The sequence below is a fragment of the Cebus imitator genome, unplaced genomic scaffold (assembly GCF_001604975.1).
Source record: "Cebus imitator isolate Cc_AM_T3 unplaced genomic scaffold, Cebus_imitator-1.0 Scaffold113, whole genome shotgun sequence".
Taxonomy (NCBI): Eukaryota; Metazoa; Chordata; class Mammalia; order Primates; family Cebidae; genus Cebus; species Cebus imitator.
The window spans coordinates 201,254-223,202 of record NW_016107428.1 but is presented as its reverse complement, the minus strand read 5'-3'; the positions used below and the strand labels follow the sequence as shown (position 1 = coordinate 223,202).

Here is a 21,949-nt window from a genome sequence, read left to right as displayed (position 1 = left end):
GAAAGAAAGAAAGAAAGAAAGAAAGAAAGAAAGAAAGAAAGAAAGAAAGAAAGAAAAGAAAAGAAAGAAAGAAAGAAAGAAAGAAAGAAAGAAAGAAAGAAAGAAAGAAAGGAAAGAAAGCAAGAAAGCAAGAAAGAAAGAAGAAAGAAAGAAAGAAAGAGTGAGCAAAGGTGATACAACTGCATTCATTGTCCTTAAGGGGAGAAGAAGCAATAACTGTCAGACCCAAGGATAAAGGGAATCCCCCTTTAAGAAAAGATGTTGGCATTATGTGAGGATTGGGAACATGCCAGAACAATCACACTTTTTTACAAAAGGGAGAAAGAGAAAGAAAGTTAAGGCCCATTTGTCTTATTTCAATCACTTTCTTCAGAATTAACAACTTTAATCAACAGGTTGCTTTCAGAGTATTGCTGGACATCTTGACTCTCTGCCATGAAATGCTATAGGAATTCTGACAGTTGAGAGCCAACGCCCCACTAGACACCAGTGCTGCATAACCACACTTTTAATAGACCCCAGAGCTGTGGTGACAGCATGCCCTTCCCAGTTTTTCCACAGACGGTGCTTCTGAAATTTTCCATAGTCAGTGTATTCTTGTGGTTAATTAGTTACCTGAGCAATTTCCATTATAGAAAGAGTATCTGTACATAATTAAACCCATCTTAGGATCAAACGGCAGGCTTCAATGTCATTAATTCAGAGGGCCAAAATGAAAATGAGATGAATAATTATCACCTGATGAAGGGACCTCACTAGGTTAGATCCTACCTTCTGAAATACATAGAACATTAAATTTAAAAAAAGCAAGAGAGGTGAAAACAGGTGAGGGAAGAAACTGGAAAGGTAAGTTGCCTCTAGAGACCAAAGAATAACACTCCTTTTCAAATTATTATCAAGAAATCTTGGGGGAAAGATAAAATTAGTGAGAGAAGGCTATTAGCTCTGTTACTCACCTTTATGAAACCATTTTCAGGGATCTGTTTGTTAAATTCCACTGAAACGCGGAGGCACACAGCACAGCCCTTCTTCTGGGATGCACAGTCATGCCATACAGAAGTGTGTGGGTAGATGCCAAAACATGTGTGGACCTGCAACCCTTTCTATAGAAACTCAGCATTCTGAGCAGTAACAAGGATTAACCTTGTGTGCTCATGGAGAAAACTGGTGGCTCCACACATCCAGTTGTCCTTCTGGTTATTTTTGTATCCAACTCTATAATTTCTTTTAATTACTTACTGTAAAGCACAGGAAAGTGCTCATTACTTGTAGCTTAATGCAAGTGGAGAAATAATTGAATATGTTCTCCTAGCCACTGCCCTACCCCAGCTCCCAGCTCTTCTGAAGTGTCACTGTTCATCTCAACAGCATGCATAAGGCAGTTTCCAGGCCCTGTGCATAATGAGCCATGTGGACCCTATTCAAGAAGCTGGCTGTCCTCCAGAACTACTATAAAATATAAGGAAAATATTAACATCTTAGATGACAAAAGATCCATATGGCTGGCCAGAAAATATCCACATCATTTTAGCCATTAGAATGCACCTATATGGAAACATTCAATTTGGCAGTACTGTGAATAACAGAACTGTGAGAACATCTGTTTGTCTCCACCCATTTTCACTAAACACTGATTCCTATAGAAGACATGCAAACTCAAATGCCAACATATTTCATCTAAGCATAGGACAGGGACTCCATTTATACACAGTTGCTATAATAAACACCATATATTATTTGTTGGTGATAGGATTTTGGAAGATGCTCTAGGCAGCTGGAAAAACAAAATGTTTCTCTTTGTATTAAACTTGATTTTAAAAATAGCTAACATTTATTAATGGTGAGGTAGATCATTTGATTATCCACCGTTTATAGCTGAGGAAACAGAGTTTCAGAGCATTGTGGTGGATTCCCTAAGATCACAAACCCATTATGTGGTGGACAGGGAATACGAACCAGTGCTGGCTTGCTATGCCTCTTTCCATATGGGGTCAGACATGGATGTAGTGTCTTATAATGTGAGGGTGGTCTGCTTGGCAGAGATATCCTGCAGACCCTGTGTGCCAGTTTCTTATTTATTTAAACAAAGCCCCATATGATCATTTCTGATAAGCAGTTTGTTTATACACTAATTCCACAGAGGTTAAATATAACCCCAATGTTTCTTTGTTGCTACTCTGTTCCCCATATTGAATTATTACCACAAGGTACCGACCGTACACCCATACTTAATAGGGCATTGTGTCAAAACTATGCATGAAGGCCATTTGTTTGAGATGTCAGAACTTTTTCCCCTGAGAAGATCTCTTTGAGTATTGAAACAGAGCCACATGCTTTTCAGACCAGCAACCACAACTACCAAATACTCCTCTGTCAACTCTACTTGAGTAAGAATGCTTTCAATTAAGGCCTAAGTGTCAACAGGCCATTAACAAAAATCATGGTGACATAAAATCTTTTTGGCACCCAAACAGAATCCCTTCAAAACCTGGTGGTCTGATACCCTGTGCTACGTAACTTGTGACCCATCCATTTGTCATGTTCTTCGGGAATGTGGCTGAGGGGCTGAGATGTGACTTGAAAACAAAGGTAGAGCGAGATAATCTCAAATTGATTATCAAGGAGTAGTTCAGACAATTAGTTCAGACCACAGAGATAGCAGAACAGGTGGTCTGGCATGGATAGAGCATCAGACATTCACAGACTGTGCCAACAAGAGCCATCTACTCAAAACAGCCAAAAGAAGAAGGGTCATGGAATGGGTTCTCACATGAAACTGATGCCCAGAAGCCCTCGGCATGAATAACAAAGGCAACCAGACCCACAAGCCATACTGAGTTGATACAAAACTGATACCTGGGCTGACATCCCAAACGTGGCAAGTTAGATGATGATGGCACAAAAGACAGAACACCTTGCTTCTGGTCATTGTCAGCTCTGGGAAGAGAGGAGACTTTTAGAGGAGCAGCTGCAAGGAGCCTGAGAACAAAACTGGAAATGCCTGTTGTGAAAGCCTTCACAGCTATTATTAACAAAAGAAAATGTGTATTTGTCAATGGTGTGCTAGCTAGGTTTTGTCAGTCCATTCTTATGCCCAGGAATGACCTCTTGTGTCGACCGGATACAGTCATCAATGCAACTGTCCAGGTGCAACTGTTCTATAAAGGGGAAGAGGAGTGGCTTTCCCCTGTAAAGTGGCCCTGTCAAAATTCTATAAAAAAAAAGTCCATTTAAATTGAATAACCACTGTGCCCAGCTCCATTTACCACACTTTTCTATGCAGTGGAAATGAAGGGGATTTTTTTTTTCTGTCCTTAGAGAAAAATAAGACTGAGAATCAACCTTTTGAATGAGAATGGTAAGGAGTTATGTGAGGATGACCTGGAATATGTGCTTCTCAAAATGTGAAGATGTTATCTAGGCCATAAATCATGGAGTTTTTATATGATCCCCTATTTGCCTAATGCAGGAAACTACTTGGCAACTATAAGGAAGAAGTCTAGCAATATTGCATCATAGTTCAATGTTTATATTGTACTTTAGCAGTTTAAATTTATCTTATCAAGTACTAATTACTTATTTAAAAATGTTGGGGGCATTGCAAAATCTTTCCTCAGAAAAGCATCCATTGAGTATGAAAGTTCCAAGCTTAGCAAGACATCCCTGTGATTTGGGATACATCTCTTGAACTCATTATCAAGGATGCACAAGAAACTGCAAAGGGCTTGAATTGTTTGTACTCCCACCATGTGTGTCACTAGAGCTGGTGCAAGCCCATGGTCATGGTGAGGCACTGATTCCACTGGAACTAATCTGATACCTGCACCGCTCTTGAACTGCGGAGTGTTCCCACTGCAAACTACAGATTAGGTAAAAGACTGTTTACCTCCTGTGTCTTATCTCATCTCACACACTCTGTTTCATGAGGATATGGAGAAATAGGTATTCTCATACACTAATGGTGGGAGTACAAACAATTCAATATCAAAATTATCAATGATTTTTCCTGCTGACCCATCAATTCCACTTAGCGGAATAAATGACAGATATAGGTGCATATGTACAAAATGATGTATATAAAAGGCTATTAATTGCAACAAAGTATAAAATGCAAAACATACTAGAAATAGCTCCAATTTCCAACTATAGAAAAGTAGATAAACTATAGCACATACTTAGAATCCTTGCAACTGTAAAGTTATTTCCCCATATACTAAAGTGGAAAGCTCTCACGAATATATTAGTAAGTGATAAAAACAAGGTATAGAATAGTGTATATATGGCTACTATCTTTTGTTTTAAAGATGGGGAAAATAATAGTACATATTCATATTTACCTGTATCTATATAAAACACATTATCAAGGATGCACAAGAAACTAATACAAATGATCACCTTATAGATGGTATGTATTGGGGGATACTGGGGTGAGCAAGGTACAAGTGTGGCAAGACTTCTCAATCTAAACTTCTTTTAAATTTTATTTTGACTTTTGAATAATGTAAAGTAACTATCAAATAATTAAGAATAATCGATTTAAAAAAACATTTAATCTAGTGGCTTTACTTTTAGCACGAAACAATCTCCACCAAATCTCCACCAATCACTAAAACCAGAGATTTACACCAGTTCTTTTGCTTGTTTTCCTGGTAGTGACTACAATTAGGAAGTCCGGTGGGTGCCATCTCAGTTCTGGAGATATCTGCCTAGAAGAAACTGATTCAAAGTGGGATAATTCGGTATGAAGAACAGTCCCTGGGACTTGGGGGCTGAAGACCTGAGTTCTGGTCCTGCCTAACTCCCACTTTATATTAAGCTGACCCTATGAAACAACTGATATGTAACTATTTTTTACCAACAAATTAGACAAATTCATGGGTTAACAAATTCAAAAACCATGCTGCCTCACCACTGTGACACGAGGACGACACGTATACCCACCTTGCCTAACTCACAGTATCACACCAGGGATTGTCAACATATGGAAAGGAGCTTTATAAACTGTAAAGGTCAATCCTACAAGGCAGCCGTGAGATACAACACAACACTGAGGGGGTGACCATGGCCAAACATAAGAGGGGAATAGGACCAAGTCCCAAAAGTATCTGAGATACTGAGACAGTGCCAAGGAATGAAATCTTCGAAAAGATGGAATCTAAGCAAAAACAGAAAACAAGAGCAGGCTGCGTTGCAGTGGAAGATGCAGTTAAATGACTCTACATGTGGTCATCTGCCACTGAATACACTGCAAATTCTGTAAAACCTACTAAGGGAAACTAGGGAGATATATCTGGGAGCAAACTGTAACGATACTGATATGAACACGAATGTGAGATCAGTGTTGAATGATGGACACAGAAGGATGGCTCTCAGTCCTTGTGAATGTACAGTTGTTGGAAACTTGTGTCTGTCATATACAGGCAGGCCTCCAACTCACCTCCAAAATCAGATGCAAACTTCAAATACTTTGAAAAGGCTCCCTAGAGGACCTTTTACCCCAAATGCAGAGACTAAATGAAAAACCACTCTTTAAAGGGGAAAAAAACACACTCAAAAAACTTCTCATTTCCACATGTATAGTCATCTGGAAAACAGATCCCCCATTAAACAGATGGTCAAAGCTGCACCACAACATTAAACTAAGTACACAAATCCAAGAGTTCCCTTCCTCACCCTTCTGAAATGAAACATTCCAATAGGATAGAAATAACCTCATGAGGAAGTTCAGTGAAGGTACTCCTGTTTGGCACTGCTATCCAGATGCTGGGTTAGGAAACTAGTTATTTGGAACTTAGAAAAAGAGAGAACTATTTTGATTATGTAAGGCCCTTGTTTCATCTGGGTCTCAGTAGTCTGACGGGTGTCATGCACTCCTGGACTACCTCTTAATGAAAAGAGGGACCTTGACTTCAGGCCCCATGCTCAGCAGCCCTGAAGCCTCTTTGGGTCAGATATAATGTCCTCTCACTTCCAGCTTCATAGCAGACCATGTTTCCGTACAGAAATTTATCTAGCAGGCTTACTATCCTACGTTATTTAAAGTTTGGGCCTACTCTTACACAAGAGGCTTAAACTGCCTCTGAGTAAGAATAAAAGATATGTTATATTTTTGTGAATTATTCATTTATTCATTCAGCAAAGGTTCTTAAGAAGGTACTGAGTTTGGATGTACTTTGCTTTAGGAAAATCATTTTCAAGGTTGCTTCATGCAAAGTGGGAATAACTAACTTGGTAACTCAATAGATTAATTAAGTGATTACCCCCAGTTTAAACTGTCATTGAGCTTCAAGTATGACAAGAAAACCAGAGACCCATGGAGGTGGGCACATTCCCACCTGTCAATAGCCCTCAAGGGAAAAGCTTCAATATTACCCCCAAATGGCCAACTTTGCATGGTTAATCATTTAGTTAGAGGCTCACAAGATCAAAATCAATTCTTAAGAAAATATTTATGTGAACACAGGGACAATGAGCTGACACCTCCAAGGTGCATGTCAGGGGTAGAAATACAAGTTCCTGTTTCACCAGCAGAGCTCCAGTCACTCAGTTGAAGCTGAAAGTCAGAACCAGCTGTGTTTCTGTCATTCCCTCACTTGAAAAGAACCCAGCTATAGACCTTGTTTACTCCATGAGAAAAATTCTTAACAACCCACAAATAATTTTTAGGTTTCATTTTTGCCTCTGCTTCCTCCAGGGCTACAAAGGTCACCCAAATTTCTGTGGCGAGGTTATTTAGGAGAGCCTTTCTTTTGGATGTCAACTTGTCAAACTTGCAGTTTAAATGAATGTGATCTAGTCTTCTCCTATAATTTACTTTTGCACTATTTGTTCATATAATAGGCATTCTCTGAGAATAGGCACTGAGGACACCAAAATGAATGATACTGAATTTTTGCCCTTGGGAACTGCGGTGTTAAAGGTGGGTTAGACCCATAAACCAACAACACAGTGCAATGTGGTACATGCTGTAACTGGCATGCACAAAGAACATTCACAAAAAAGAGAATGAAAAGGGGGAGGAAGGTGGCAGAGGAGAAAAGGCTTTGGCCCAAGTTTTTCTTCAATGAAGATCATATTTTGTAGATCAAAAGATTATATAATCTGCCAAACCCTTAGCATGTATAGCTCATGAAGCAAGACAAAGTACTCATGAAGAGTTCCACACTGGTGAGCCTCTTGGGCAAATAAGTTAGAAGTCATAACCCATTTATGGATACCTACCTAGAGTTGATTTCCTAGTCAGAGTGCTTTCCTAGCTGATAAGAACAATACTGGGATTCTGAATTGGGAACAGAATACAAACAAGTTGCCAAATAAGAATCAAAATACAGGATCAGCCTTAATTTCAGTGCAAGTGGTCCATTGCTTTGGTCCACAGGCTACACAGTCCAGATGACAGATCTAAGGGTTTAATCAATCAGATTAACCTCTCCTCTTTTCACAGAAAGAACAAGTAATGGGGATAAGAAAAGAGCCTAGAATAGTCCCCTGAAGGTGTTACATATTAGGAAGTAAGTTCCCATGTGGAAACACAACGATGGGCGAAAGGGATTTCCCTCAACATTGTTCTATCTATGCACAGAGAATTCAAGTACCTTGCCCAGTATCACATAGCTAGTAAGTGGCGAGCCTTAAATCAAACTTGATCATCAGGTCCAGGAATGCAGTTAACAGGCTGCGGCTGCCTGATGAAGTTTCTATTCAGGAAATATGTCTTTAAAGTCAACAGACTATCCTGAGTAGGGCATTCTAGAACATTTTTCTAGACAAAACATCATATCCACAGCTTCCAGCCTAGAAGCTGATGCAACGAAGACACACAATAATGCTTTGTGTATAATTGCTTATACAATTAATTACCAAAATGTGAGGTACAGACCATCTAGGAACTCAGATAGGGCAGGTTTATTATTATGGGCAAGAATCTTTCTAGAGGCAGTAGAACTGCAGTTGGGTCTTAAAGAATGAGTAGAATTAAGATGACTAAAGAGCAGGAGAAACGTAATGAATAAACAAATGAGACTCAGAGAATTACAACAGAAGAGTTTTAGTCTTGTAAACTTTGCTATAAAATGAAGCAAATTTAGGTATGAAGCATGCTGATTAAACTTTTTATTGTCTTGATATAAGTCATAAAAAAGTATCTTTTTTGGGAGCTGGAAAGTGCTATAATAATGAAAACAGTGGCTGAAATTCATTAAGCATTTACTATGCCAAGCACCGCTCTAAGCACTTCACACGTACCAACACATTTAATCCCTACCAATACCCTGTTGAGAGGCTGAGATACAGAGAATTTAAATTACTCACCCAAGGTCATAGACCTAGTAAGTGTTAGGCCTGGAGTCAAACTCGATCCTCCTCAGGCTTAGGAATATTGTTCCATGTCTTTGTTCTCACCCAGAAATTTCTAATTAGAAAATTTCTTTCAAGTCAGAATAAAATCTTCAGCAGTTCTCCATCTCAAAATGTCTGAATTTCTAATTATTTACAAGGCTGCAAATCCCTTCTATCCACTCTCTAATGCAAGTACTTGGATACTGAAATAAATGATAAATCCCTCTAAATCACAGGATATTCAGTTTATTTGACTTTTAGTTCAGCAATTCTTAAACTTTCCTATACATCCAAACTATCTGTAGAAGTTTCTAAACTTAACACAGGCCCAGGGACCCAATCCCAAACCTAGAAATCTTAGAGACTAAGATTTCATATGTATATGTATTTTAAATATTCAAGGGTAATACTGATGCTCAATGTGTTTGAGAATCACTGCTTTATGCTGTGTTCTATTTTATTAGTATTTCTTTTTTCATTATTATTATACTTTTAGTTCTGGAATACATGTGCAGAACATGCAGGTTTTTTACATAGGTATACATGTGCCATGGAGGTTTGCTGCACTCATCAACCTGTAATCTACATTAAGTATTTCTCCTAATGCTATCCTTCCCCTTGCCCCTCACCACACAACAGGCCCTGGTATGTGATGTTCCCCTCCCTGTGTCCATGTGTTCTCATTGTTCAATTCCCACTTATGAGTGAGAACATGAGGTGTTTGTTTTTGTGTTCCTGTGTTAGTTTGCTGAGAATGATGGTTCCCAGCTTTATCCACGTCCCTGCTAAAGACACAAAATCCTTTTTTATGGCTACATAGTATTCCATGGTGTATATGTGCCACATTTTCTTTATCCAGTCTATCATTGATTGGCATTTGGATTGGTTCCAAATCTTTGCTATTGGTGCTGCAATAAACATACGTGTGCATGTGTCTTTATAGTAGAATGATTTATAATCCTTTGGGTACATACCCAGTAATGGGCTTGCTGGGTCAAATGGCATTTCTGGTTCTAGATCCATGAGGAACTGCCAGTCTTCCACAATGGTTGAATTTATACTCCCACCAACAGTGTAAAAGTGGTCCTATTTCTCCACATTCTCTCCAGCATCTGTTGGTTCCTGACTTTTTAATAATGTCCATTCTAACTGAGGTGAGATGGTATCTCATTGTGGTTTTGATTTGCATTTCTCTAATGACTGCTGCTGATGAGCTTTTTTTCATATGTTTGTTGGCCGCATAAATGTCTCCTCTTGAGAAGTGCCTGTTAATATTTTGCCCACTTTTTGATGGGGTTAAGTTCATAAATTTGTTTAAGTTCCTTGTAGATTCTAGATATTAGCCCTTTGTCAGGTGGATAGATGACAAAAATATTTTCCCATTCTGTAGGTTGCCTGTTTACTCTGATGATAGTTTTTTTGCTGTGCAGAAACTCTCTAGTTTAATTAGATCCCATTTGTCAATTTTGGCTTTTGTTGCCATTGCTTTTGGTGTTTTAGTTATGAAGTCTTTGCCCATGCCTATGTCCTGAATGGTATTGCCTAGATTTTCATCTAGGTTTTCTATAGTTTTAGGTCTTATGTTTAAGTCTTTAATCCATCTGGAGTTAACTTTTGTATAAGGTGTAATGAAGGGGTCCATTTTCGGTTTTCTGCATATGGCTAGCCAGTTTTCCCAACATCACTTATTAAATAGGGAATCCTTTCCTCATTGCTTGTTTTTGTCAGGTTTGTCAAAGATCAGATGGTTGTAGGTGTGTGGCATTATTTCTGAGGCCTCTGTTCTGTTCCATTGTCTGTTTTGGTATCAGTACCATGCTGTTTCGGTTACTATAACCTTGTATAGTTTGAATTCAGGTAGCATGATGCCTCCAGCTTTGTTCTTTTTGCTTAGGATTGTCTTGGATATATATAGGCTCGTTTTCGGTTCCATGTTATTAAATTTAAAGTAGTCTTTTCTAATTCAGTGAAGAAAGTCAATGGTAGCTTGATGGGGATAGCACTGGATCTATAAATTACTTTTGGCAGTATGGCCATTTTCACAATATTTATTCTTTCTAATCATGAGAATGGAATGTTCTTCCATTTTTTGTGTCCTCTCTTATTTCCTTGAGCAGTGGTTCGTAGTTCTCCCTGAAGAGGTCCTGCACCTCCCTTACAAGTTGTATTCCTAGGTAATTTTCTTTGTAGCAATTGTGAATGGGTTTCACTCATGATTTGGCTCTCTTTTTGTCTATTATTGGTATATAGGAATGCTTGTGATTTTTGCACATTGATTTTGTATCCTGAGACTTTGCTGAAATTACTTATTAGCTGAAGGAGATTGTGTGCTGAGATGATTGGGTTTTCTAAATATACAATACGTCATCTGCAAACAGAGACAATTTGACTTCTCTCTTCTTATTTGAATACGCTTTATTTCTTTCTGTTGCCTGATTGCCCTCGCCAGAGCTTCCAATACACTGTTGAATAGGAACAGTGAGAGAGGGCATCCTTGCCTTGTGCCAGTTTTCAAAGGGAATACTTCCAGCTTTTTCCCATTCAGTATGACACTGACTGTGGGTTTGTCATGAATAGGTCTATTTTGAGATATGTTCCATGAATATCTAGTTTATTGAGAGTTCTTTTTAGCATGGAGGGGTGTTGAGTTTTATCGAAGGCCTTTTCTGCATCTATTGAAATAATCATGTGGTTTTTGTCATTGGTTCTGTTTATGTGATGGATTACATTGATTGATTTCTATATGTTGAACCAGCCTTGCATCCCAGGGATGAAGCTGACTTGATCATGGCGAATAAGCTTTTTGATGTGCTGCTGGATGCAGTTTACCAGTATTTTATTGAGGATTTTCGCATCGATGTTCATCCAATTTTCTTTTTTGTTGTGTCTCTGCCAGGTTTTGGTATCAGGATGATGCTGGCCTCATAAAATGAGTTAGGGAGGAGTCCCTCTTTTTCTATTGTTTGAAACAATTTCAGAAGGAATGGTACCAGCTCCTCTTTGTACCTCTGGTAGAATTCAGCTTTGAATCCATCTGGTCCTGGTTTTTTTTTAATTGGTAGGCTGTTAATTACTGCCTCAATTTCAGAACCTGTTATTTGGTCTATTCAGGAATTTGACTTCTTTCTGGTTTAGTCTCAGGAGGGTGTATGTGTCCAGAAATTTATCCATTTCTTCTAGATTTTTCTAGTTTATTTGCATAGAGGTTTTTATAGTATTCTCTGATGATGATTTGTATTTCTGTGAGATCGGTGGTGACATCCCCTTTATCACTTTTTATTTTGTCTATTTGATTCTTCTCTCTTTTCTTCTTTATTAGTCTGGCTAGCAGTATATGTTTGTTAATCCTTTCAAAAAACAGCTCCTGGATTCATTGATTTTTTGAAGGGTTTTTCATGTCTCTATTTCCTTCAGTTCTGCTCTGATCTTAGTTATTTCTTGTCTTGTGCTAGCTTTTGAATTTGTTTGCTCTTGCTTCTCTAGTTCTTTTAATTATGATGTAATGAGTGTCAAGTTTAGATATTTCCTGATTTATCCTGTGAGAATTTAGTTCTATAAACTTTCCTCTAAACACTGCTTTAGCAAATTTGTTCCTGCCATTTTGATGGCAATGAAAACTGAAATAGACAAATGGGATCTAATTAAAGAGGTTCTACACAGCCAAAGAAACTATTATTAAAGTGAACCAGCAACCAACAGAATAAGAAAATATTTTTGCAATCTACCCATCAGACAAAGGGCATATATCCAGAATTTACAAAGAACTTAAACAAATTTACAAGAAAAAAACAACCCTATCAAAAAGTGGGCAAAGGATATGAACAGACACTTCTCAAAAGAAGACATTTATGCAGCCAACAAACATATGAAAAAAAAGCTCATCATCAGTGGCCATTACAGAAATGCAAATCAAAACCACAATGAGATACCATCTCACCCCAATTAGAATGGCGATCATTCAAAAATCAGGAGACAACAGATGCTGGAGAGGATGTGGAGAAATAGGACCACTTTTACACTGTTGGTGGGAGTGTAAATTAGTTTAACCATTGTAGAAAACAGTGTGGTGATTTCTCAAGGATCTAGAAGAAGAAAGCAATCCCATTACTGGGATATGCCCAAAGGATTATAAATCATTCTATTATAAAGACACTTGCACATATATGTTTATTGTGGCACTGTCCACAATAGCAAAGACTTGGAACCAATCCAAATGCCCATCAATGATAGACTAGACTAAGAAAATATGGCACATATACACCATGGAATACTATGCAACCATAAAAAGGATGAGTTTATGTCCTTTGCAGGGACATGGATAAAGCTGGCAACCATCATTCTCAGCAAACTAACACAAGAATAGAAAACCAAACACAGCATGTTCTCACTCATAAGTGGGTGTTGAACAATGAGAACACATGGACACAGGGAGGGGAGCATCACATACCAGGGCCTGTCAGGAGATGGGGAGCCAGGGAAGGGATAGCAAATGGTTGGGGGATAGGGGAGGGATAGCATTAGGAGAAATACCTAATGTAGATGACGGGGCAATGGATGCAGCAAACCACCATGGCACATGTATACCTATGTAACAAACCTTCACATTCTGCACACGTACCTCAGAACAAAAAGTATAATAAAAATAAATAAAATAACACTGTTTTAGCTGTATCCCAGAGATTCTGGTATGTGGTGTCTTTGTTCTCACTGGTTTCAAAGAACTTATTTATTTCTGCCTTAATTTTGTTATTTACCCAGTAGTCATTCACGAGCAGGTTGTTCAGTTTTCATGTAGTTGTGTGGTTCTGAATGAGTTTCTTAATGCTGAGTTCCAATTTGATTGCACTGTGGTCTCAGAGACTGTTTGTTATGATTTCCATTCTTTTGCGTTTGCTGAGGAGTGTTTTACTTCCAATTATGTGGTCAATTTTAGAATGTGTGATGTGGTGCTGAGAAGAATGTATATTCTGTTGATTTGGGGTGGAGAGTTCTCTACACGTCTATTAGGTCTGCTTGGTCTAGATCTGAGTTCAAGTCCTGAATATCCTTATAAATTTTCTGTCTTGTTGATTAGTCTAATACTGAAAGTGGGGTGCTAAAATCTCCCACTTTTATTGTGTAGGAGTCTAAGTCTCTTTATAGGTCTCTAAGAACTTGTTTCATGAATCTAGGTGGCTCCTGTATTGGGTGCATATATACTTAGGATAGTTAGCTCTTCTTGTTGCATTGATCCCTTTACCATTATGTAGTGCCTTTCTTTGTCTTTTTTGATCTTTGTTGGTTTAAAGTCTACTTTATCAGAGACTAGGATTGCAACCCCTGCTATTTTTTTTTTTTTTTGCTTTCCATTTTCTTGGTAAATATTCCTCCATCCCTTTATTTTGAACCTATGTGTGTCCTTTCACGTGAGATGGGTCTCCTGAATACAGCATACCAATGGGTCTTGACTCTAACCAATTTGCCAGTCTGTGCCTTTTAATTTGGGCATTTAGCCCATTTACACATAACGTTAATATTGTTATGTGTGAATTTGATCATGTCATTATGATGCTAGCTGGTTATTTTGCTTGTTAGTTGATGCAGCTTCTTCATACTGTCAATGGTCTTTAGAATTTGGTATGTTTCCGCAGTGGCTGGTACCAGTTTCTCCTTTCCATCTTTAGTGCTTACTTCAGGAGCTCTTTTAAGGCAGGCCTGGTGGTGACAAAATCTCTCAGCATTTGCTTGTCTGTAAAGGATTTTATTTCTCCTGCATTTATGAAGCTTAGCTTGGCTGGATATGAAATTCTGGATTGAACATTCTTTTATTTAAGAATGTTTAATATTGACCCTACTGTCTTCTGGGTTGCAGGGTTTCTAAAGAGATATGCTGTGAGTCTGATGGGTTTCCCTTTGTGGGTAACCAGACCTTTCTCTCTGGCTGCCCTTAACATTTTTTCCTTCATTTCAACCTTGGTGAATCTGAGGATTATGTGTCTTGGGGTTGCTCTTCTTGAGGAGTATCTTTGTGGTGTTCTCTGTATTTCCTGAATTTGAATGTTGGCCTGTCTTGCTAGGTTGGGGAAATTCTCCTGGATAATATCCTGAAGAGTGTTTTCCAACTTAGTCCCATTCTCCCCATCACTTTCGGGAACCTCAGTCAAACATAGATTTGGTCTTTTCACATAGACTCACATTTCTTTGAAGCTTAGGTCTTTCCTTTTCATTCTTTTTTCTCTAATCTTGTCTTCATGCTTTATTTCATTAAGTTGATCTTCAATCTCTGATATCCTTTCTTCCACTTAATTGATTTGGCTATTGATACTTGCGTATGCTTCATAAAGTTCTTGTGCTGTTTTTCAGTTCCATCAGGTAATTTATGTTCTTCCTTAAACTGGTTATTCTAGTTAGCAATTTGTCTAACCTTTTTTCAAGGTTCTTAGCTTCCTTGCATTGAGTTAGAACATGCTCCTTTAGCTTGGAGGAGTTAGTTATTACCCACCTCCTGAAGCCTACTTCTGTCAATTCATCAAACTCATTCTCTCTATCCAGTTTTGTTCCCTTGCTGGCAAGGAATTGTGATCCTTTGGAGAAGAAGTGTTTTGGTTTTTGGAATTTTCAGCCTGTTTGTGCTGGGGTTTTCTCATCTTCAAGGATTTATCTATCTTTGGTCTTTGATGTTGGTGACCTTCGGAAGGGGTTTTTGTGAGTGTGTCCTTTTTGTTGATGTTGACACTATTCCTTTCTGTTTGTTAGTTTTCCTTCTGGTAGTCGGGCCCCTCTGCTGCAGGTCTGCTGGAGCTTGCTGGAGATCCACTCCAGAACTTGTTTGCCTGGATATCACCAGCAGAGGCTACAAAACAGCAAAGGTTGCTGCCTGTTCCTTCCTCAGGAAGCTTCATCCCAGAGGGGCACCCACCAGATGCCAGCCAGAGCTCTCCTGTATGAGGTGTCTGTTGAACCCTGCTGGGAGCTGTCTCCCAGTCAGGAGGCACGGGGGTAAGGGACCCACTTGAGGAGGCAATCTGTCCCTTAGTAGAGCTTGAGTGCTATGCTGGGAGATCCACTGCTCTCTTCAGAGCTGGCTGGCAGGATCGTTTAAGATTGCTGAAGTTGTGCCCACAGCTGCCCCTTCCCCCAGGTGCTCTGTCCCTGGGAGACAGGAGTTTTATCTATAAGCCCCTGACTGGGGCTACTGCCTTTCTTTCAGAAATGCCCTGCCCAGAGAAGGGGAATCTACAGAGGCAGTCTGGCTACAGTGGCTTTGGAGAGCTATGATGTGCTCCGCCCAGTTGAAACTTCCAGGTGGATTTGTTTACACGGTGAGGGGAAAACCGCCTACTCAAGCCTCAGTAATGGTGGATGTCCCTCCTCTCACCAAACTCAAGCATCCTAGGTTGACTTCAGACTGCTGTGCTGGCAGTGAGAATTTCAAGCCAGTGGATCTTACCTTGCTGGGCTCCATGGGGATGGGATCTGCTGAGACCACCTGGCTCCCTGGCTTCAACCCCCTTTCCAGGGGAGTGAACGGTTTTGTCTCGCTGGTGTTCCAGGCACCACTGGGGTATGAAAAATAACTCCTGCAGCTAAATTGGTGTCTGCCCAAATGGCCACCCAGCTTTGTGCCTGAAACCCAGGGTCCTGGTGGCGTAGGCACCCGAGGGAATCTCCTGGTCTATGGGTTGTGAAAACTGTGGGAAATGTGTAGTATCTGGGCCAGAATGCACAGTCCCTCAAGGCACAGTCCTTCAGGGCTTCCCCTGGCTAGGGGATGGAGTTCCCCAATCCCTTGTGCTTCCCAGGTGATGTGTCACCCCACCCTGCTTTGGCTCGCCCTCAGTGGGCTGCACCTGCTGTCTAACCAATCCCAGTGAGATGAGCCAGGTACTTCAGTTGGAAATGCAGAAATCACCTGCCTTCTGAATTGATCTTCCTGGGAGCTGCAGACTAGAGCTGTTCCTGTTTAGCCATCTTACCAGCCACTTAGTATTTCTAAAAATTCACTTAGCTAGATTCTCAGGTTTAAGTAAAATTATAACTAAGTTGCTCAAGAAACAATGCATCAAAAGTCATATATTCATTTTTCCCTCTAAGAATTTTTTTTTTAATTGAAATTTAAAAACTCATCAGAATAAACATTTTTAATCTTCCCATTACCACTTTATTCCTTGGCACATAGAAGGGTGCCAGTCTCTGCTGGAGAGAAAAGTGGATACTAGGCCAGGGTGATAATTTCAGCCTGCCCCTGCTCCAGGTTTCACATTAATACATCAAGGGCAAGATATGGTTCCTTACTTGAATACTGCAGGTTACAGTTACAGACAGCCAGAGTGGTGGTAAATGGACTGAGTTAGGTGAAGTCACAGGGCTATCATCCTTGCTCTGGTTCTATAGCTGTGCATTTTGGATTGCTATTTAGCTTCTCAAAACTCTAATTTCCTCCTTTGTTATAAAGAAATAATGTCTGCCCAATCTTTTTATGGAGTTATTTGTAGGATCAAATGGAATGAGATATGTGAATACATTTTTTAATGTATGGAATACCACACATTTGGACAAGATTATTATTGAGGTGTGCAATCTTGTTTATGTGACAAGTGAAATCACATATGAATTTTAATAAGAACAAACCAACTGAATTTTGGTCTCAGTACCAATGCCTACTGGGGTGCTACACTAGATCAAGTTTTCCTAACTCCTCATGGAACAGTGACAGTGAGGGTTCGCCTAGGTTTTTATATGAGACCATCTGAAGAACAATTAGAGGCACTGGAATGACAGATGCTACCAAGTTTATTTTACTTTAAGTTCTGGGATACATGTGCAGAAAGTACAAGTTTGTTACATAGGTAAACTTGTGCCATGGTGGTTTGCTGCACCTATCGACCTGTCACCTAGATATCAAGGCCTGCATTAGCTATTTATCTCTTTATCCTAATGCACTCTCTCCTTCTCCCATCCCCCGCCAGGCCCTGGTGTGTGTGGTTTCCCTCCCTGTGTCCATGAGTTCCCACTGTTAGGCTCCCACTTATGAGTGAGAACATGCGGTGTTTGGTTTTCTGTTCCTGGCTACCAAATTTAAGAAAGTCATTGTCAGGGATGTGAAAACCAGAAAAATAATCTGGTATTTTAGGAAAAGCACTTTAAAATTATATTAATGATACCACATTTTAATGATTAATGAAATATTTAGGATAAGGCCATCCTGTGTTAATATTCAACCATTTATACGTGATTATTTCTAAACATTATACAATGCAAAAAAAAAATCACATTTTTAAAGAAGTATCTATCAGGTTACCATTTGTGAATACTCTCAACAAGCAGGTGAATACAACTCTCAGTGTAAGTGAGTATGCACAGAAATGGGCAGCAGTATGGTCATTTGCCTGTCTGTCCTGCTTGGAAATAAAAGACAAGGCTAGGAAAATGGCTGTAGGTTTGGTTTTAGAAGGAAAATGGGACCTATTCCCACTTTCTTATCCTGGGATTTATTTTTTTATTTTTATTTTTTTTTGAGATTCACACACAAAAAAACTATGCACAAGTTTGCTTCCATGTTGTATAGCAAGAGTTTAAATAATTCTGAGTTAATGATGCCAAATTGTGCTCCAATTATATCGGCATATTTAACATGATCCTTGAACACCACATACAGATTCCTATACCACACATTTGAGCAAAATCACCTCCTGACTTCATAATGAAAGGAAACCTACTGGATTAAAAAGTGGTTTCTAGTAAACCCCAAAGAGATACTGTTACTAAATTACCATATTTAAAGGCAAAATAGTATTCACTAAACTGATTTTTCTGTCTTCTTTTCCTTATTTAGCATAAGCATTAACCAACTTTTAGTAAATGGAAAAATTCTCACAATTTAAGTTTTTTTTTTTTAATTTTTAGGAGAAACACACAATTCATAAATACTGTCAAGTGAAGAACACATTCCTGAATACTAAAAGACCTATGCATATCCTTGTATGTAAGAAAAAAATCCATCATAAAATCAAAGAATCAATCAAACATCATCTTTAATTCAGAAGTTTCCTTCTACTGTGGCTTCGGCTATAGAGTCATTGTTAAAAATAGTTCTTCATGACATATTCTCAGACAGCAAAATGCTTTAAGGCAACATCTAATGAGCATTTTGATTGTCTCAATTTAAACACAAAATGACACCTGAAAATCAGAGGGGAAAGAAGTTTAATCTTTAAAAAAGAGAGGTAAGTTCTTCCAAAAGGCTACCAGTCAATACTTAAAAATACAATTTGGGGGCAAGAAGTTCTGAAATAACTCTGAGAATTTGCTCAAGATTTTACTTTTGGACCAGTCCTCTCTGGGAGGGAGTATGTAAATAGGTAATAAAAGCCTTTTATGGGAGAATCAATGGAGAGTCTTATGAAGTAGCACTTGAAGATATATGAATCAATACAGGGAAAAGAAATCCAACTAGCCCAGTTCCTGGCACTCACTGGCACTCAATTAATGCATGGTGAATTAACAAATGAATTAATGAAAGAAGCATTCCCTGCAGGTAACATTGTTACTTTAAGCAAAAAACTACGAAACAGAAGAAAACATACATACAAGAACATAAATACAAACTATAAAATATGTGATATCCTAAAGGAGATATAAATATTAAACTGTTTGCCGACTGACACTATTAATACGTAAAAGCAGTATGAGAGATGGCAAAGAATAAATACTCATTAATACTTGGAGTGGGCTGCTCATCTTATGGTTCAACTTGCATTTTATGACATGTCCACGTTGCTTACTCTCTAACTCTTCTAAAGAAGGGCAAAATAAGTTACAAATAAGTTATCAAAGAAGAAAAAGTAACCCTATCCATGCTGAGGTCTGAGGGAGTTGGGGGAGGATTTCATTTATTTTAGTTTACATTTAAAAAGAGAAACTCTTTGGAAAACTGGAATATCTGAAGATTTTCTGGTTTTCAAAAGGTGAAGGTAAATGGTGAGACATTTTCTTAGTTTAGCTACTGAACTCTAATGTCAAAAGTTAACTTCTTAAGCAATTTGGATATCTGAATTTGCCAAGAGCTCTTTTTTTTCCAGACATTCTGCTCTGTCTAACCCAAAGGAAAAAATAACCACTTTTAAGAATCTGTATATAAAAAAGGACAAGTAAAATACAGAGTTTTGCAAAGAAATGGGAGGGATTTCTGATACTCGATTCATGATGCTAAACGCATCAAGTAGAGCAAAGGCAGAAATAGACAACTGTTCTTATTAGGATTGTTTATGAACTATAAATAAGGAGTATACTTATGGCCAATGCTTTAGAAAAAAACGAATACAAAGGTACTTCAGAGAATACCTAACTCCAATCTTCCATTTTAGTGTCATTTCTAAAAGAGTTTCAGCCTGCCTACCTTTCTTCCTTCCTTTCCTTCCTTCCCTCCAACGGGGTCTCCCTCTGTCACCCAGGCTGAGGAGCACTGGCATAATCACAGCTCACTGCAGCCCCGACCTCCTGGGCTCAAACGATCCTCTGCCTCAGCCTCCCATGTAGCTGGGACTACGGGTGCCTGTCACCAGGCTTGGCTAAATTTTTTTGTCTTTTGCAGAGATGGGGTCTTGCTATGTTGCCCAGACTGGTAATGATCTCCTGGGCTCAAGTGATCCTCCCACCTGAGCCTCCCAGAGTGCCGGAATTACAGGCATGAGATACCACACCAGACCTCTTTTTTCTTTATTACATATTCCTCTAATAAAGTGCTCTGTATGCAGTGGGCATTCAATATTTGCTTAATTAAACTGAACAGAAAGTTCTTCTAGCTACCATGTAAAGTATCTAAATTTATGTCATTGATCCTAGAACTGCTCTCTGAGGCAACACAAATTATACCTATGACAGTTCTTCAAATTTGTGAAGCACATACTCAAAATAAGGATGTCAAAAATCCAACACACATGCTGACACTCTAATGTCCCAGACACAGTAGGCATTAGCAATCTGAACATATTTCTTACTAAGCCTGCACAGTTTTAGAATTCTTCTCAACCCAACATTCAAAAGCCATTTGCCATTGCAGCCTAAGTTTTCGTGTCCCTAATTCATTCATTCCAAGTCCCCTCAGCCATTGCTCATATGCAGATTCCCTGTGCATCTTGGTCACAGTGATCTGAATGGATACTAATTTATCAATGATGTACCTAAAGCAACTTATTTCATTTTCTTGAACTGAATATTCTAGGTATAGTCTGTTTAAAAAGTGAAGAATTATTAGCTTCTCCATTTCAGTATTATATTTCTAGCGGTGCTGCCCAAAATGAGTAGCTATGATAACAGCCTCTTGTTACACCACTGGTATATACTGAACTTGCAGTTAATTTAAAATATTCAGGTTTCCTTTCCACAGTCTGCTGGTTAAGTCCTCCCCTAAAACTGTGCTCCCCAACCCTCTATTCTCTCCTAAATTGATTTTTTGAACTTAATCGTAGTATTGTACATTTAAGTAAATGTAAATGATCCAGATTCTATCATTCAACAGAATGTCTGCAGTATCTGCTGGCTTTATGTTTCACATGATAAGCATATCGTCTGTGCCTTCAGACACACTATCAGCCAACATGTCGGTGCTGGATGTATTTTCCCAATGTTGCGTAAGAGAGAATACCTTCGAGAGTTTGGCCTAGGAACGTGGCCTGGGACTCCGCCAAGCATCTCTCTCCAGCAAAATGACTGCAGATTTCTCGACCTTCAGATTCTACATCATGTACAAGAAATTTGTCTGTGTTTAAAAACACATTCAAGAAATAAGTGAACATGTGAAAAGATAGAAAAACTTGTTTCAATTTGGGCATAGTTTCAGTTTTCAAAGGCACATGAAGGCAGAAAGAAAGAATCAGAAAATGGAACTACTGATGATAACAACTCCAAAACCAAGGCTAATTAGACTAAATCCCATGGGAAAAATTTTATTTAGTAAGCTTCCTTCTCCCTCTCTCTCTCTCAAGTACGCACACACACACGCGCACACACACACACACGCACGCACCTTTTAGTAATTTTTAAAAAAGTTTTCTGCACCTGATTGCTTCCATGAATGACACAAAGTACAGACAATATGAGTTTCTTTGGTTATCATGCAATTTTTTCTCTGCTTACCAGAAATTGGCACAAATTTAAGATATACTATATTCTACTCCCTGAAGCACAGTAGCTGGCATCTCCACTGGCATTTAAAAATTTGAAGACATTTAAAAGAAAATCCACAAGTTTATAGTTGCTGTCTAAATCAACTTTAACATTTCGTATATTCACAATTTCCTGAGTGAATCAAATTACACATAAGAAATTGTAGAACTAAGCCAACTAAATGACTTTAATAATACGTAGGTAGTGGGCAAAAATAGTATTCAACCTTTTTCCTCCAATTTCTGCCTTTCTTCCAGCAAAACAAATAAACCATTTTCTATGAAGTTTCTGTCTGCATCACTAGTGATAATCTGAAGCAGCTATTAATCAATCTATCAGTGCATTCAGCAGCATTTATCAAAGTACCTTCCCTGCCACCAGAACTGTTTTGGATGCTGTTGTGGTTGCATGCAAAAATGAACTAAATATAGATTTTTTTCATCCAAGAATTTTAAGTCAATTTGTG

The 21,949-nt window shown here is 38.7% G+C and overlaps 1 protein-coding gene and 2 long non-coding RNA genes across 9 annotated transcripts in view; 2 read left to right on the top strand and 1 right to left on the bottom strand.

Moving 5' to 3' along the window:
* LOC108311307 overlaps positions 1-3,217 on the top strand; it is a 39,653-nt gene extending 36,436 nt beyond the window's left edge. The window contains exon 3 of the long non-coding RNA XR_001828127.2: positions 2,475-3,217. This is a non-coding gene — a long non-coding RNA (uncharacterized LOC108311307). The remainder of the gene's footprint in view (positions 1-2,474) is intronic.
* Positions 1-21,949, bottom strand: part of BDNF (brain derived neurotrophic factor) — a 67,600-nt gene that overhangs the window by 19,548 nt on the left and 26,103 nt on the right. The window contains exon 1 of one of the 7 annotated variants that reach the window (XM_037742083.1): positions 957-1,233. The exons of the other annotated variants lie outside the window; for them this stretch is intronic. The gene's annotated coding sequence lies outside the window, so the exon portion shown is untranslated. Of the gene's footprint in view, positions 1-956; positions 1,234-21,949 lie in introns of those variants that run through there. 7 annotated transcript variants of the gene reach the window in all.
* LOC119472699 overlaps positions 3,746-21,949 on the top strand; it is a 21,631-nt gene continuing 3,427 nt past the window's right edge. The window contains exon 1 of the long non-coding RNA XR_005201876.1: positions 3,746-3,870. This is a non-coding gene — a long non-coding RNA (uncharacterized LOC119472699). The remainder of the gene's footprint in view (positions 3,871-21,949) is intronic.